The sequence below is a fragment of the Pinus tabuliformis genome, chromosome 3_2 (genome assembly GCF_031772625.1).
Source record: "Pinus tabuliformis cultivar Carrire ecotype Pingquan chromosome 3_2, CPIR1, whole genome shotgun sequence".
In the NCBI taxonomy this organism is placed as follows: domain Eukaryota; kingdom Viridiplantae; phylum Streptophyta; class Pinopsida; order Pinales; family Pinaceae; genus Pinus; species Pinus tabuliformis.
In genome coordinates this window covers 1198381112-1198397952 of record NC_142302.1, presented here as the reverse complement: position 1 = coordinate 1198397952, position 16841 = coordinate 1198381112, and the positions used below count along the sequence as shown (strand labels likewise).

Here is a 16841-nt window from a genome sequence, read left to right as displayed (position 1 = left end):
AACAACACTTTTCAGATTAATCTATGGCCTCATTGGAAAATTGCTTGGCGAACAGAGTCTCTCCCAAAAATAAAAATTTTTATATGGCTTCTGCTAAAAGGAAAAATTCTAACAGCAGAGAACCTTAAAAGAAGAGGCGTCAATGGGCCATCCAGATGCCCCAATTGCTGCAAAGCCGAAGAGACAATGTATCATTTATTCATAGAATGCCCATTTGCTGTAGAATGATGGAGAAAGATGTCCTTCATTGGCAATTTAAACTGGGACCCTCAGCATACCATAGCTGAAACAATCTATAAGTGGAGAAAATGTTGTCCTTGGAAAGAAAAAAGAAGTCACTTGGTGAAGAGAGTATGGAACGCTCTCCCCCACACCTTGTTGTGGCGAATCTGGCTAGCGAGAAACAAAAAAAAAATTCCAAGATAAGAGCACAAATACACGAACAACCTGCAACAAAGCTAAAATTCTCACTTTGGAAACTATTTCAACCAACACCACTGGAAAAATCGATGCAACACAATATAGTGTCGAGGAACGAGACTTAATAAGCTACATCTTGGACAGACAGCATAAAGTATTGGAAGGCAATAAGAGCGAAGTTCAAAACAAAGCAAAAGCTAGATCATGGAAAGTCAGACTAAAAGAACAGGAATTTGCCAATTGGATTCAAAAGAGCAACTGCTACTCCTTGTTCTTCGACAGGGCATCCAAATCAAACCCTGGTATAGTTGGAGCAGGGTGACTGATTATTAATGCCAATGGGGAGTGTATCCTTCAATATGAGTGGAGCCTAGGGAAGGTTTCGAATAACAGAGCGAAGCTCTAGCTTTTTTTCAAGGCCTAACTCAGCTAGGCAAATTGGGAATAAAGAAAGCACAGGTATTGGGGGACTCCTTAGTTGTAATTCGCTTAATGGTTCATCAGCAAAACTCCCCCAACCCTCTGCTCCAACAAATTAACAGACGAAACCAAATTCTTCATCAGGCGATGGAAGACATCCAATACTATCATATTCTCCGAAACCTTAACAAGAAGGCTGATGATAACGCCAACAATGCGTGTGGAAGACCTGTTGGCACCTTAAGATGCAACTCCAGGGAAACTCTCCAATATCTGCCATGATCTCAGCTGAAAACATCAACGCCAAGCCCAAAATCGTTGTCAGGCCCGAAATTAGTCACATTACTTGGGCTGTCATTGGGATTGACCTCTGCAAAAAGATAGCACAAGGGCACGAAATCCACAGGATAAACATCAAGTGGGATAATCGTATCACGCCCGCCGGCAGATCTCCCAACAGATCTGTCTCTTGGATTCACTCGGATTTTATTCAGGTCTGCCAGCAGACCACCCTCCAGTACCCCGTGACTGGACGGCCCCTCTCCCGCCTCTTTTCATCCCAGCTCCCCCCTATATCTCTCCCCCCTCCTTCATTCCCCAGCGCTATCTCCCTCCGTCGCTTGGTTCCCTTTCTCTCCTGCTGCTATCTCCCTTCGTCGCTTGGCTCCCGCGGAAATCTCTGCTTCTGTCCCAGAATCATCCTCTGCCCTCAAAGCTCTGTTACGAGCCTTTGGACAGTCTCATTTTACTCCTCTTCAGACTGCTACGCCTACAGGCGTCTTACTCATCAGGATCAGTTTATTCTCGTCTTAATCATCCTCTGGCCCCAAAGCTCTGTTACGAGCCTCTGGACTGTCTCATTTTACTCCTCTTCAGACTGCTACGCCTACAGGCGTCTTACTCTCATATCCTTCGCTGAACCCTTTACCTTCCCCACCCTTTCGGATCACTGCGCTGTGAGCTTTACATCCTCCTTCGTTCGCATCTTCATATCCTCCCAATCTCCCGCAACTGTTTCTATGGCACGCAACGAAGATTGTCTGCACTGTGCAGACTTGCAAGCAGAGCTAGAGGAAGTCAGGGCCCAACAGCGCATTCTGGAGAATCAACAAAGGATTTTAGAGACGAGGCTTGAAGATCAGAACCGCATCTTGAACGAGAAATACCGGGCTGAAATAGATTTGTTTCTGCACAGGGTGGCCTCTCTGCATGACCAGTTCAGTCACTTATCAAACCGATGCAGCCACGCGGAAGAATCGATTTCAATCCTACAATATATGATGGAATAGCGAAACAAAGCTGCTCCCAGTTCCTCAAGTGCCAAACAGCTTGAAGTGGATCCAAATCCGGAGGAATCTACCGCAAGACAAATTAGCCATATTGAAATAGATTAAAATGTTTTGTAAATGTCAATTTTGGTTGTCTCAATATGTAAGAATCTACAACAACTTAGGTAGTTTTAGAACTAGAACAAGCAGAAAAAGGATAAGGAGAGATCCCTATTTTGTAACTCTCCTGATGCAAGCTGCCATCAATATATAATGTACTTCAGGAGCTCTGACTCCTCTCCTTTTTTCAGCCCTTAATATAGCAACCGACTTTGTTAAAAAAAAAAAAAAATTAGAAATGATTTTGGGGCATGTTGTATTAATGAACCACGGTACTAGCCCATGGTATTATAACAAAGTCTATTTACAAGTTAATAATATCTATGATAAAATGGAAGTGAATATCCACAATTAAAGATATTGTTATATTGTAAGTATATATCCACAATTACATATATTGTTATATTGTAAGTTGTTGCAAACATATAAAACTATTTACAAACAATAAATTCTCAAACAATTGGCGTAACCTTTGAATGCAACTACATCCAAGGGATCTTCTCCAACAATGTTCAAATGATATCAGTAATGTTAATAATTAACACAATCTCCTTAACAAACATCCACCAAATAAATTATATTAAAAAAACCAAAACCATATAAATTTTATTTTCATTTTTATGTAATTAAAAAATGATATTAAAAAGAAATAAAATATGATTTATCAAAACCAACCATCAAATAGTTTGATTTAACTTCATAATAGTATGTTTTAATCCTAGTAGAAATTATAATATCATGTTTGAAATTCACAATTTTATAGTTGAAATTATAAATTCTATTTTTTTAGTTTATATGGTGACTTCTATAAAATACTTTAATTTTTTATCTTTTAATTTTATATAATTTAATTTTTATTTTATTTTTTTTTAATTTTTATTTTACTCTTTACTTTTATATAATTTAACCAATAACATAACATACCCATCACTTCTCAACGCTAATGCTTAATACATTAAATACATTATTAGAGTAAAAATATGTTTAATACATTAAATACATCATTAGATTAAAAATATATTACATTAAATACATTATTAGAATAAAAATATGTTTAATACATTAAATACATCATTAGATTAAAAATATATATATAGCAATAGTAATCAATTACATGACATACCAAGTTACAACATTGGTTAAACACCTCTCAACACAATATATTGTTTAATATTGGATTAAATATATATAGCAATAATATTCAATTAATTTATCTACACGATATATTGTTTAATATTGGATTTTATATATATATATAGCAATAATACTCAATTGATTTACCTGCTTATTATAATGCACATGATATAATACACTCAATTTTTCTTTTGATTGGATATTAAAAAATTTACGAGATATAGTACACTCAATATTTTTTTTAATTGGATATATTGGATATTAAAAATGTTACGAAGGTGGCTTAATAAATTTCATTTCTTATTATTTTTTGTTTTTAGTTTTATTTCATTTTTATTTAACTGTTTTTTTTATTATTTCTATTTTCATGAATTATAATTTTTTCACAATGTTTTCAATTTAAGATAATTTATTATTATATTAAAAACATTTTAATGAATTTAATTACACAAAATTATATATATTAATATAAATAAAACACATTTTTAGTTAATTATATATATATAGGGTTAACATTTAACAATATAACATTTTATTAATTATTTTATTTTTGTAATAAAATCTTATTTATTATTATTTGTTTTTTTTTATATTTAAAGTACTAACTCAGAGTATATTTAAAGTACTAACTAAGCTTTGTTCATATTCAAAACAAAAACCTTAGTTCATAATTTATATTTTATATTTTATATAGAGTATGATACTCCCCTATAATAGGAAAAATTTGTCTGTTAAAACTTTTATTGAATAATTTATATCCAATATTTTATAACGAATATTTTAAATTTTATGAAATGTTTTTTTCAAGTAAAATCTTAACACAATTTCTCAACATTCCAAAAACCCAACCTTAGGTGTCATCTGATATTAAGCCCTATGTTGAATTGTTGACACCTAATCCTCTGCGGTTGGGTGAATCTGGAATGTGAACAGTCATCAGAAGATGAACTGAGCAGTCACATTCTTGTATATAACAATAGCTACCTAATGTAATAAATCGAATCATCTTTTCTGCCTAATGGAGTTACTGCCTGGCCTGACATGGTATCAGAGCCAGCTCCTTTTTTTAGCCTTTGTGTCTTTGTAACTCCTGGTCTGCTCCACTGCTCCCCATGTAATTCAGCCACTTATTACCTGCATTCTGTCTGCCATCCCTGCGCTGTACCTGCGCTCTGCTCCATATTCCATTACCTGCACCATACAGTACGCTGCCCTACTGCTACGTAACCTGCGCCCTGCTCTTCTGAAACGTTGTCCTGTCCAGCGCTGCCCTTACTGTTCTGACATTTACGCTATAGATATATTTTCGTTGTCAGTTTGCAGCCCAGGTTCAAATTATTCACTGTTTACACAGCTATCATGTTGCTACCTTAGTGGCTGCCGCTGCAATTCCCCACATCCGCCATCTGAATGAGCCTGAGCCTGTCTTTACGTTTCTGACATGGTATGGAATGCGATGGAGGTCAGTAATTGTATCGGTGCCACTCCAGCATTCTTTGTTGTTGTTTGATCACTTCACCTCTGCGGTTGTTGTGTTCGACTTCCTCAGACTCTGTTTTGTTCTTTTTCTTAATGGTGAATAATCCTGGGAGATAGACTACTCTAGCAACGTCTTTCTCATAGTTCGCCTGGAGCTTCAACACTTCTCGTCTCTTTTTATCATAGTTTTGTTTGCCTGGAGCTTTGGCGCCCACCGTGGGGCTCAACACCGCGACCTCCTGTAACATCTTGAATGTAAAAGCTTATGACAAATCGCAGCATCTTCCCAAACGTTTATAGCTTATGACAAATCGCAGCATCTTGTGTTTCCTTTAGATATAAAATTTTGTCTCAAATGCGTGTCATCTTCGTCGCCGGTTCGAATCCACCGGCCCACGTATTGAAACTCCCCACGTATTTTATGGTTCAAAATGAGGCTCTCGACAATGACTCTCGCTGCAAAAAGAAATAGATTTAGACAAAGTTAAGATATATATTTAAGGGTTCAGGCCTCTGGAAAGGAGAGGTTTTTTTGAGGAATGTCAAATGCGCCATGCGCTCATGATATTGAGATGTTGCTGCGTTTTTTATTGTAAAAAGATGTAAACTTATCTTTGTTGGAAAGCTGCATATATATAGTGAACACTGCCCACTTTGTGCATTGCATATTAAACAGTGAATTTACCCATGTGCACCACATTGAGTTCTGTGTAATTTGCACTGATCAAGGAATGCGAAGGGTTTATTATGTGCATTAAATAGTCTATGCAATGGCGTGTTGAATTTGGGATGAATTCATGAAAAGCATTGGTCCCAACATGGGATCAAACATCAAACAACTGTGCCTTATAATCCCCAACAGAATGGTGTAGTTGAAAGAATGAATAGAACAATCTTGAATATGGTACGATCCATGTTTTTCTTAAAAAATGTAAAGATAATGTTTTGCGCTGATGTTGTTCTATGTGCTGCATATATAAAAAATAGATGTCCATCTAATGCTATAAGAAACAAGACTCCTTATGAATTGTGGTATGGACATGTTCCTTCGGTAAAACATCTCAGGATCTTTGGTTCCATCTATTATGCTTTGATACCAAAGGTACATAGAAACAAACTTGGTGCTAGAAGTCGTAAGTGTATCTTCGTGGGGTATTCAAACACCTCCAAAGCATACCGCCTCTATGATGAAGCAAATAAAAAGTTTGTTGTATCTAGAGATGTCATTTTTCTTGAATCATCCAAATTTGACAATGTTGTTGAGCGACAACTTGATCGCTTGGATAAATTCGCAAAAATGAAATCATTTCAAGAATTTGATAATCAGATTCCACATCTTGAAGGGGGGATTCCTATACTACATCAACATGTGGAATTTTCTTCTGAAGAACAATCTCCCCTGCGTGAAATTCCAACAACGGATGATGCTTGAAGTGATGTAATTGATAGAATTGGGAGACTCAATCTTGATTCAGTCCCAACTCAATCAACAGAGCAGCCCGAACCATCTCAGAAAGGTCCCCCAAAGTGGCTGACAAATACACTTGAAAATGTTCATCCTGATGAAATTGGAAAAACAGGAACCAGAAATTCAAACCGACAAAATGAAGGTGATATAGATGACTCTAATTCACCAGCTGATATGGATTTTATGATTGTGAATTGAACTTGTCTACAGATTTTGAACCAACTTCCTTCAAAGAAGCAACATCTCATGATGAATGGAAAGAAGCGATGCAAAAGGAGTATGATGCCCTCATAAAGAACGGCACTTTGAAGCTGGTTGATCCTCCATTTGGAAGCAAACCAATTGGCTGCAAGTGGGTCTAGAAGAACAAGTACAAAGCTGACAGCTCACTTGACAAGCACAAAGCTAGGTTTGTGGCAAAAGGTTTTGCACATAAGGAAGGGGTCAATTATGAGGAAACTTTTGCCCCCACAGCAAAATGGGCCACCATCCGGACACTCTTTGCACTAGCAGCTCAGAACGGTTGGAAAGTCCATCAAATGGATGTAAAAACTGCTTTCTTGAATGGAGACATAAAAGAGAATGTTTTTATGTCCCAGCTTGAAGGATTTGCTGTGAAAGGACATGAACAAAAAGTATGCAAACTTGTGAAGTCATTGTATGGCCTCAAACAAGCACTGCGAGCCTGATATGAAAAACTAACTGAGCATCTTCTGAAACTCAACTTCAATAATTTTGATCTTGATGATGCAACTTTATTTGTCAAGAAAATTGGCAAAACAGTTGTATATCTTGTGGTATATGTAGATGATCTTTTAATGACAGGGAACAATGAAAGCTACATTGCATCCATAAAGAAGGAATTGGGGAAAAGTTTTGAAATCACTGATTTGGGCTATGTTTATTACTATCTTGGCATTGAAGTAACCCAACATCCAAAATCCATATTTCTTTCTCAAAAGAAATACATTGGAGATTTGTTAAACAGATTTGACATGACAGAGTGCAATCCTCTTTCTACTCCAATGGAACAAAACTTAAAGCTCACATCTATTGAAGGAAAGGAATTTGAAGATGCAACAAAGTATAGACAGCTTGTAGGAAGTCTCATCTACCTCACTACTACCAGACCAGACATTTCATTTGCTGTTGGAATCATTTCCAGGGTTATGCAAAAGCCTTGTGAGAGACATTAGTCTGCTGCAAAAAGAGTTCTAAGGTACTTGAAGGGAACTCAAGACCTTGGAATCAAGTATACACAAGTGGACGACTTCAGCTTGATTGGATACTCTGATTCAGACTTCGATGGAGACAAAGAAACTGGGGTATCTACTTTAGGATATGCTATGAGTCTTGGATCAAGAGCTTTGGAGATCACGCAAACAATCAGTTCCAACAGATTCCACAACAAAAGCAGAATACGTGGCAGCAGCTGAAGCAACGAAAGAAATTGTGTGGCTCAAGAAAATTCTTGAAGATTTGCAGGTAAAACAAGTACAATCAACTCCACTCATGATTGAGAACACCTCTGCAATAAAGTTGGCCAAAAACCCAAAGTTCCATGATCGTACAAAGCACATCAATACTAAATATCATCTGATCCAACATCATGTTGAGGCCAAAACAATCCATCTCCGTCATTGTTCCACAAATGAGCAAATTGCAGATATCTTCACCAAAGCGCTTGGAAGAGAAAAGCTTGAAAGATTCAGAATGATACTTGGACTCACCAACATCCCTTCATATTAAGGGAGGGAATGTTGACACCTAATCCTCTGCGGTTGGGTGAATCTGGAATGTGAACAATCATCAAAAGATGAACTGAGCAGTCACATTCTTGTATATAACAATAGCTACATAATGTAATAAATCAAATCATCTTTTCTGCTTAATGTTAGGCATGGCCTAACATGAATAATTTATATTAAATATTTTAAACTTGATGAAATAGTTTTTTTACTTAAATCCCAATACAATTTCTCAACATTCCAAAAATGGAACCTTAAATGTCATCAAAGCGCTTGGAAGAAAAAAGCTTAAAAGATTCAAAATGATACTTGTATATAACAATAGCTACATAATGTAATAAATCGAATCAGCTTAAAAGATTCAAAATGATACTTGTATATAACAATAGCTACATAATGTAATAAATCGAATCATCTTTTCTGCTTAATGTTAGGCTTGGCCTAACATGAATAATTTATATTAAATATTTTAAACTTTATGAAATAGTTTTTTTACTTAAATCCCAATACAATTTCTCAACATTCCAAAAATGGAACCTTAAATGTCACCAAAGCACGCTTGGAAGAGAAAAGCTTGAAAGATTCAAAATGATACTTGGACTCACCAACATCCCTTCAGATTAAGGGAGGGAATGTTGACACCTAATCCTCTGCGGTTAGAATGTGAACAGTCATCAAAAGATGAACTAAGCAATCACATTCGAACTAAGCAATCACATTCTTGTATATAACAATAGCTACATAATGTAATAAATCGAATCATCTTAGGCCTGGCCTAAGATGAATAATTTATATTAAATATTTTAAACTTTATGAAATAGTTTTTTTACTTAAATCCCAATACAATTTCTCAACCTTAAATGTCATCCAACATTGAACCCTATGTTTTAGAGCTTATAACAATAATAGTCAATTAATTTATTTGCTTATTCTAAATTTTATAAAATATTTTTTTACTAAAATCCCAATACAATTTCTCAACATTCCAAAAATGAACCTATTCCAAAAATAGAACCTTAAATGTCATCCAACATTGAACCCTCTATTTTAAAGCTTATAACAATAATGGTCAATTAATTTATCTTATAAATTTTATAAAATATTTTTTTTACTAAAATCCCAATACAATTTCTTAACATTCCCAAAAAAACCTTAAATGTCATAAGACATTAAACATGTCATCAGACATTGAACCCTCCGTTTTAGAGGGTATAACAATAATAGTCAATTAATTTATCTACTTATTCTAAATTTTATAGAATATTTTTTTACTAAAATCCCAATAAAATTTCTCAACCTTCCAAAAATCTTTATACAAATTAATATTACACTTCTATTAAAATCTCGTACAAAAATAACAAATAACCATCAAAACACATTTCTTTCCAACATTAAAAATACCACTTTCAAGAATACCTTCACACAAGAAGGAGCCATGATGACAGCCTCTTTTTTGTGTGAAGTTCAATTCCTTATCAAAGTCAAAGTCAAATGTTCTGACACATACATGCTACATACTTTACACACTAAAATACTTGTAACAATAAAACCCTGGCCATCGTCCAAAACCTAGTTAGGTTTTGGATCCATGATTGTAGAACTGGACAATATAAAGAAAATGGATGGGACAGACACATACATAGTACATACCTGTAGCAATAAAACGCTTGCGAGATCCAAAACCTAGTTGTTTTTTGGATCCATAATTATAGGGCCATGTAATATTTAAACTTAAAAAAACAGAAAGGTAGTCTAACTAGACTGCTTTTTTGCCCTGCGAATCATGGAAATTTTTAATAAAATTGGGCTAGAATTTGTAAATACATTATAATTTTCAAATTTCAATATTTTAAGTGTCAGAAATTTTTTTGATAGTTCCAATATCAAAAGCATCATTCAACACTGCTAATTACAAAATTTCAAAAAAAAAAAAAAACAAATAGCAGGCTCAGTCCGCCTCAGAAGACGAGGCCGCAGGAAAATAAAGGATGTACGCATTTCCTCCGCCTCAGAAGACAAGGCCGAAAGAAAATAAAGGATGTCGTACATCGTCGAGAACAAAACCGAATGGGTAAAATATACACTGCATTGCAAACGCTTCCCTACAACTCCAAAAGAAGGATTCAACCCGATTCCGTAATGAAATGAGCAAAAAGCACAGGAAATCAAACAAAGAAATACAATGGCCCACGACAAAGAACAACATTATTTGCGCTTTGCATACTGCTGATTATTATTATTTTTTAAATCCTATAATTAAAAATCCATTAGTGTTGCAGTCCAGTAATGAATATAGAAAGAAAATATTGGGGTTGAGCCTGCAAGGCCGGCTTTTGAGAGAGAGACAGCTTCACCTTAGCGAATCTTCTGACCCTCCATCTGAAACTAATAAGTAAGAAACGGAAAGCCATTCAATATGCAACGCTCTGCATGCTAACTCCTAGGCTAGGGTTAGACATTCGTTCTGGCTCTGGCTGTGGCTGTGGATGGGGCAGTAATCAGTACCCCAAAATTATTTATTTTATGCTCTCCTTCCTCTCCCAGGAGATGCAGCAGTCACAGCAGCTTTATTGAAACGAGGCTCTTCGGTTTCACTTTTCATTTCAGCTAGGGTTTTCTAGGTTATTTCAGATTTGGAAGCCGCCATTTGTATGTAAATGTGTTAACTTTTATTGCTGTTTCTATTCAGTAGGTTAAAAATGAAAATGCGAATGTAACATCCTGCTAGGATTTATTAGGCTTTCTAGGTTATTTCAGATTTGAAAACCGTCATTTGGTGTAAATGCTTTAACTTGCATTGATGTTTCTATTCAGTAGGTTTAAAACGAAAATCCGAAGGTAACCTACTGAATGGAAACAGCAATGCAAAGTAAAGCGTTTAAATCTGAAATTATACTGAAATAGAAAACCTAGCCTACATACAATTGAAATAGAAAACCAAGCTGATATAAAAAGAAAGTGAATCCGACTAAACTCTGAATATAAAACTTTTCCACATGAAAAACATTGCAACACGTTGGAACAGAGCTACAAAGCTAACGAGCATTGGTGAAACGCTATAGCAATGCTGAAGAAATCGAAATCCATGTACAGAGAGCAAACATATACAGCAACATCACAATCGATAGAAACATTGGCGTCAAAACAGGAGAACAACATAACAATCTATGGTTATCATCAAAACATGATGAGGAAGGGTATCAGAACGATAAAATGGGGGCATCCATTAAGCGTAACAAGGTAATGTTGGGGCGGATACCCTTCTCGCATTAATGCGAGGGCTTACCTCTCATCATCTACCCTTTTGAACCTGTGGTTTTTTCCTTTTTCGCACCAAGTATATGTAAAAGCCCCTTGTACTCTCAAGAAGCAGCAAACCTATGTGGGATATATCTTTGGTAGAGTTCCTTGCCGTGTTTGAGAAGGCAAATTGGAAAAGGATGGATTAAGTTCAAATAGTAGGTATTTTGCGGATACTATATTGTGCAATTCATTTTTTTTTTTTTTTTTTTTTTTGGGTTAAATCATCTTATTTGGACTCCACGAAATATTGCCTCTTAGTATCTTATTTTAGGTTGTTAGGTTTTTTTTAAGATATTATTACACATCAAGGCTTTGAGATTGTATTAATATATATTTAGCTAGTAGCGTGGAGTAATATAGGTTTTTCTCTACTTTGAAAAAATAAATAATAGATTGATTAAGTTATAAGTGGAAGCAAAATATAAAAATGTATTTAAGGAAAAATAGATTGAAAGAATGTAGGGGTTGGGGTGGAATTTTTCAAGATCCCAAAGGAAACAAAGTAGCAAATTATTCTTGGGACTTAACCCAATCTTCAAACAATCAAGTAGAATGCTTAGCTCTTTGGTAAGGTTTGTGGTTGGTCGGAGAGAAAGGCATACAATCAATTATTGATTTTGGAGAATCTATGATGGTACTTTGAGGTCTCATTAAGAGGTCTTCTTTGTGAGGCTTCAGATTAAATTCCCTCTTAAATCAAATGAATTCCATGCTCAAACAAATTTCATAGATAAGGTTTTCTCATATTAAGTGGGAGCATAATGAAGAGGTACGGAGCATAGTGTAGAGGCATATTATTCGCAAAACATGGCACAACACTTGAAGAAGAGGGCTTGCTTGTTAACAAAGAAGCTAGGTTGTCTTGAAAGCCACAAGAGAATGTCTCATTATCATTGTTTCATGAGCATGCTTGGTTTAAGGGGCTGAATTTTCTCTGTCACGAAGGAAGAGGGGATCAAAGGCCACCTAGACTCCACTCGGTTTGGTCTCATCATCTTACGTGTGATGGTTAGAAGGCATTTCAAATCATGATGGATTTTCATGGGTTGGATGATCATACATCATATGATAACCTCACTCGCTCACTACGTTTGTGTTGGTGCATGGGTTTGGTAGGTGGTGCATGTGGTTGCCATTGTGTAATCTAGGCAACAACAACTCATATCATTATGTGCTTTGGTGTGATAGTAGGATTTATTAGTAATGAGATGAATGATTTCCTTATGATTGCAAATTTACTAGGTAGGGAGGAAGTTGCACCGCTTACTCAAAGAGTTTGCTCTATATAAATCCAACTCCTTCATACAAATCATTGGGTTTCTCCATGCCAAGGATCCATGGATTCCTAGGTTCTATTTATTGTCAAGGTGGATAATGTTCTGGTACTTGTCTGTTGTTGCATTCCTCTCAAAGCAACAGAGTCATTAAGAGAGAGGAACTTCATTTTCAACTCTGGTTTGGCATGGTTTATATGTTGTAGTTTTATGTGGCTTAACTCTACTTCACCTCATCTCTCTCTCTAGTAGGGTATTAATGGGTAAATCAAAGCTGGAAGAAATAAAAAAGTCATATGGAGACGAAAGGAAGCCATTCATGTGATTTACTTGTTGAGATTAAGAAAAACGTGATAGCCCACAATACCAATGTCATGAACCTTTTGTAGATGCAAAGGCAATGGATGGATAGCATTGAAACAAAATGAGGAAGACTAAGATTCATGCTACTGTCTCAAAGGATGGACACCTTAACATTGAGCTCCAACAACATAGAGGTGGGTCATTCAACTAATGCGGGGCAACAAGATGAATCAATGCATTAGTTTAAGGACCCAATGGGCATTGGTGACCAGATATCTCCTTTGTTTCTTGGGGTTGGAAGTCCAATGCATTCTTAAAAATATTCATGTTTTTAGATGTATTTCTTTATCATCTTATATTTTAGGCCCACTTTTGTAAAAGTCACAACATGTAAACAATTATGGAACATAGGGTTGCTTAGTAGCTTTGCAAGCATAGAGGATAGCACAACCATTGCATTTTTGTTTGAGCTTGTGACTGTTGAAAAATGCAGCAAGAAATTATGAATTTGATTTTTCCTTGATTAAATTTAGAAAAATTGTATTTCCACATGAGCAGACAACTTGGATGTAGTTAACTTGTGTGACATGGCTTGTGTCACCTAGTTTACTCAGTAAATTCAAGTTGGAGGATTCAAACTTCAGTTAAGAATGTTTGATTTATAATTTGTAGCAATCAAAGTCAATTATCTCACATTGTTTTCAGTTAAACTAGTTCCAATTGTTGGAGGAACTAGTGGAAGGTCAGTTGTGCAGTGGGACGTTAGTCAAACTCAGTGGTCATCCAGTTAACTGATCAATCATCCAAAAATAGCTAGTGAAGGTAGAGAATTTGAGTTACTCAATTAAGGTGGAGATTCCAAGACAATGTAATATCAGTTGTAGACTATTATGGAGTGTACAGGTGTTGCATGCAACTTGATGATCAAACTGAGGAATTGCGCAATCCAGTTTGGAGAAATTCCTAAATACAATGGGTTGAATTTCTCAAGGAGTTGCGCAAGGAAATAAGGGATCAAGCATAGGTTGAAATTGACTAAGTCTGGGTCAGAGCTTCTCAGTGAGTAGAGAGATAGGTTATGCACTTGCAGGTTGTGCTCAGTTGAGCAAAGCATTTGTAATACATCTTTATTCATCATATTAATGCAAGCATGCATTGGGATTTTTAGTCGTTTGCTTTCCCCGGGAAAAATATTATTTGCATGTGTGTGAGTTCTTATTACATGTCTCAGATTTTCGTTCTAAATTGTGAATTAATGTCCGCAGAGCAATAGAGTAGGTTTGTGTCTTATTATTTTAATTAAACTTCATATGCATTTGTAAATCTACATCATAATTTCTACATGTTATTAGAGCAGGATCACATTAGAGCAAGAATTTCGAAGTTGTTTCTCAGGAGGTTCGAAATTGGAGTTCATTGCAGCAGGATTTCTCCGGAGCTGAGGAGATGGCTTTCAATGGACTAAGTCTAGAGTATGCCTTGGAAGGTACCTCTAATTTTGTTGCATGGAAGGATCGCATGGAGGTGATATTGGATGACAATGGATTGTTATTATACATCAAGACAGATGTTGCAAAACACCGAAATTTGATGCCTGAAACCTTGCTCAATGGAAGAAAGAAGTAGCCAAAGCGAGGAGAATAATATTGGAGGGAGTACGGGATCACATTGTCTCAAATATCCATGGAAAAGAAACTCCCTTCAAAATGTGGAAAGCACTGAAAAAAAATTATTCGAGAATAATAGTGACCACAGGAAGTTGGCGCTCGAGGATAAACTTCGAAGTATCAAGATGCAAAAGAATGACATTATTCCGTAATATCTGAGCAAGTTCACACAATGTCATGATGAACTTGGCGAGGTCAATGTTAATGTTCCTATAGAATACTTGGTAAGCCTAGCCCTTCTAGGCCTTCCCAAGAGCTGGAATAGATATCATGATTCGGTGAATGGGAGGGAGAAACTATTGAATAGGGAGCGCTTATGGTCTGATTTGGTATAGGAGGAAATAAGGCAGGATACCAAAGATGGGACTTCATCCAAGGGAGAGGACTAAGAAAACTTTTCTTTGGTTGGAAAGGAAAAGAAGAGAAAAGGGAAGAAATCTCAATCCAAACTGTAATCCAGTTAAAGGGATAAGAATAATTTTTTTTCAAAAATTAAATGCTTCCATTGTCATGAATTTGGGCACTATGCCACGAAATGTCCACACAAAAAGGCAAGCAATAAGACCTTAGGAGGAGTAGTAGGTGAAGCCTTAGCTTTACAGTTCGAACTTGACTTTACCCTCATTGCATGCATGGCCAACACAATGATGGAGAGCATGTGGTACTTGGCCTCAGGTGCATCATTCCACATGACAGGGTGTAGATATTTATCCAATGACCTATAGGAGAAAGATTTGCACATGTGTTGTATCTCTGAGATGATAATGGTCAACTATCATGTCAGGGCATCTAAGATAATTGTTTTGGGGGTTTTGTTTTAATTTGGAGGACCAATGTAGGAAACAGATTTAAAACAATGATGCCTAACCTTTTGAATAATATTAATATCTAAACAGAGGGCTGCTATTAAAATTCACACAGTGATATAGCTTGCATGGTGGTGAGCAGAAATAGAGAGGTGGTATGACTATCACAGTTGTCAAGCTGAAAATTAAATAATCATAAGTAAGAAAACCTTTAAACTATGTTTAGAATGTTTAACAAGACATACTTAAGCTTACAATAGATGCTGATGATTTTATGATTTAGAGGGAATTAATAAAACAAACCATTTATGTAATTCATTCTCTTTATAGATGATCACTTCAGAAGCTTATAAGAATAATTGAAACACAATTACTCCTACTTGGTTATCTTTGTAAAACATAAGGATATGAAGAAAACACTGTGAAATAAAACTGGAAAAACTTACAGAAAAACGAAACTGTATGAATCAGAATTCAGAATCCATTTGCTTTTGTATTAATGATTCAGAAAAGTCAAGTACATTCAATGTTTAGAAATGCTTCTTCAAGGGTGCAACCCTTAATAACTCGTGAAAGAGAGTTATTTATACAATCTAAGAACTGAGAAAATATCTTAAACTATTTTACAAAAATAGATAATTACAAAATCAGGAATATAAACTGCTAGCCGATCTGACACTATTTTGGTGCTAAGTTGTTTGATGACTGTTGCTAAAAAAATTGAAAATTGTTGAACTTGTGATGACTGTTCTTGTAAAGGCTGAATGTTGTTTGATCACCCTCTAGTCAAGTAAATCAGTTAATACTTCCCAGCGTTTCTTATCTGGGATAGATATCTTGGTTACCCTTCTGTAAATTTCATCCATCTCTGTATACTTTGTGAAAGTGGGTTTTACTGGAAATATATGCCTAATTTCATCTAAAATGAAGAAGGTGTCCCTAAGTGCATTTAGCACCACTCTTGGTGTTGTTGCACCTCTTATGTTTGACACTGAAGCTGCATTGGTGCCTACCTCTGTAAGCTTTCGAACATAATTCTCAAAGGGCATTAATTTGTCATTAATCACAAGCATAGAGGGAAAACCCTTGCTAGTCAAGGGTTCAATCCCACTGAAAAATCTCTAAACTATAGCATTCACACTACTGCACTTTTCTTCCAACTAAAGGATGAGGTTCTTCTTGGTGATGATATTTTTTACTTCCAGTATAGTTTTTGTCCTGTCATTTATCCCTAATTCTTCAAGCTCATAACTGTCTTTAGAATTGAGGAACTTGATTATATCAGAAGCAATTTCTGGCATATCCTCAAGCTCTTTAGAAATAGTTTCAACAACTTGTTGAGCTTTCTCCAAGAGGTCTTTTTGATCAAATACTATCTTGATATAGGGCCAGATATCCTTAATTTCTTCAGTAATTTCTTCCCACAGAATT

The 16841-nt window shown here is 35.7% G+C and overlaps 1 non-coding gene across 1 annotated transcript; it reads right to left on the bottom strand.

The window, feature by feature from the left end:
- Positions 1–11253: 11253 nt before the first annotated feature.
- Positions 11254–11358, bottom strand: LOC149185031 (small nucleolar RNA Z279/snoR105/snoR108). The gene has a single exon (XR_016257860.1). It is a non-coding gene; the product is annotated as a small nucleolar RNA Z279/snoR105/snoR108 (small nucleolar RNA).
- Positions 11359–16841: the final 5483 nt, after the last annotated feature.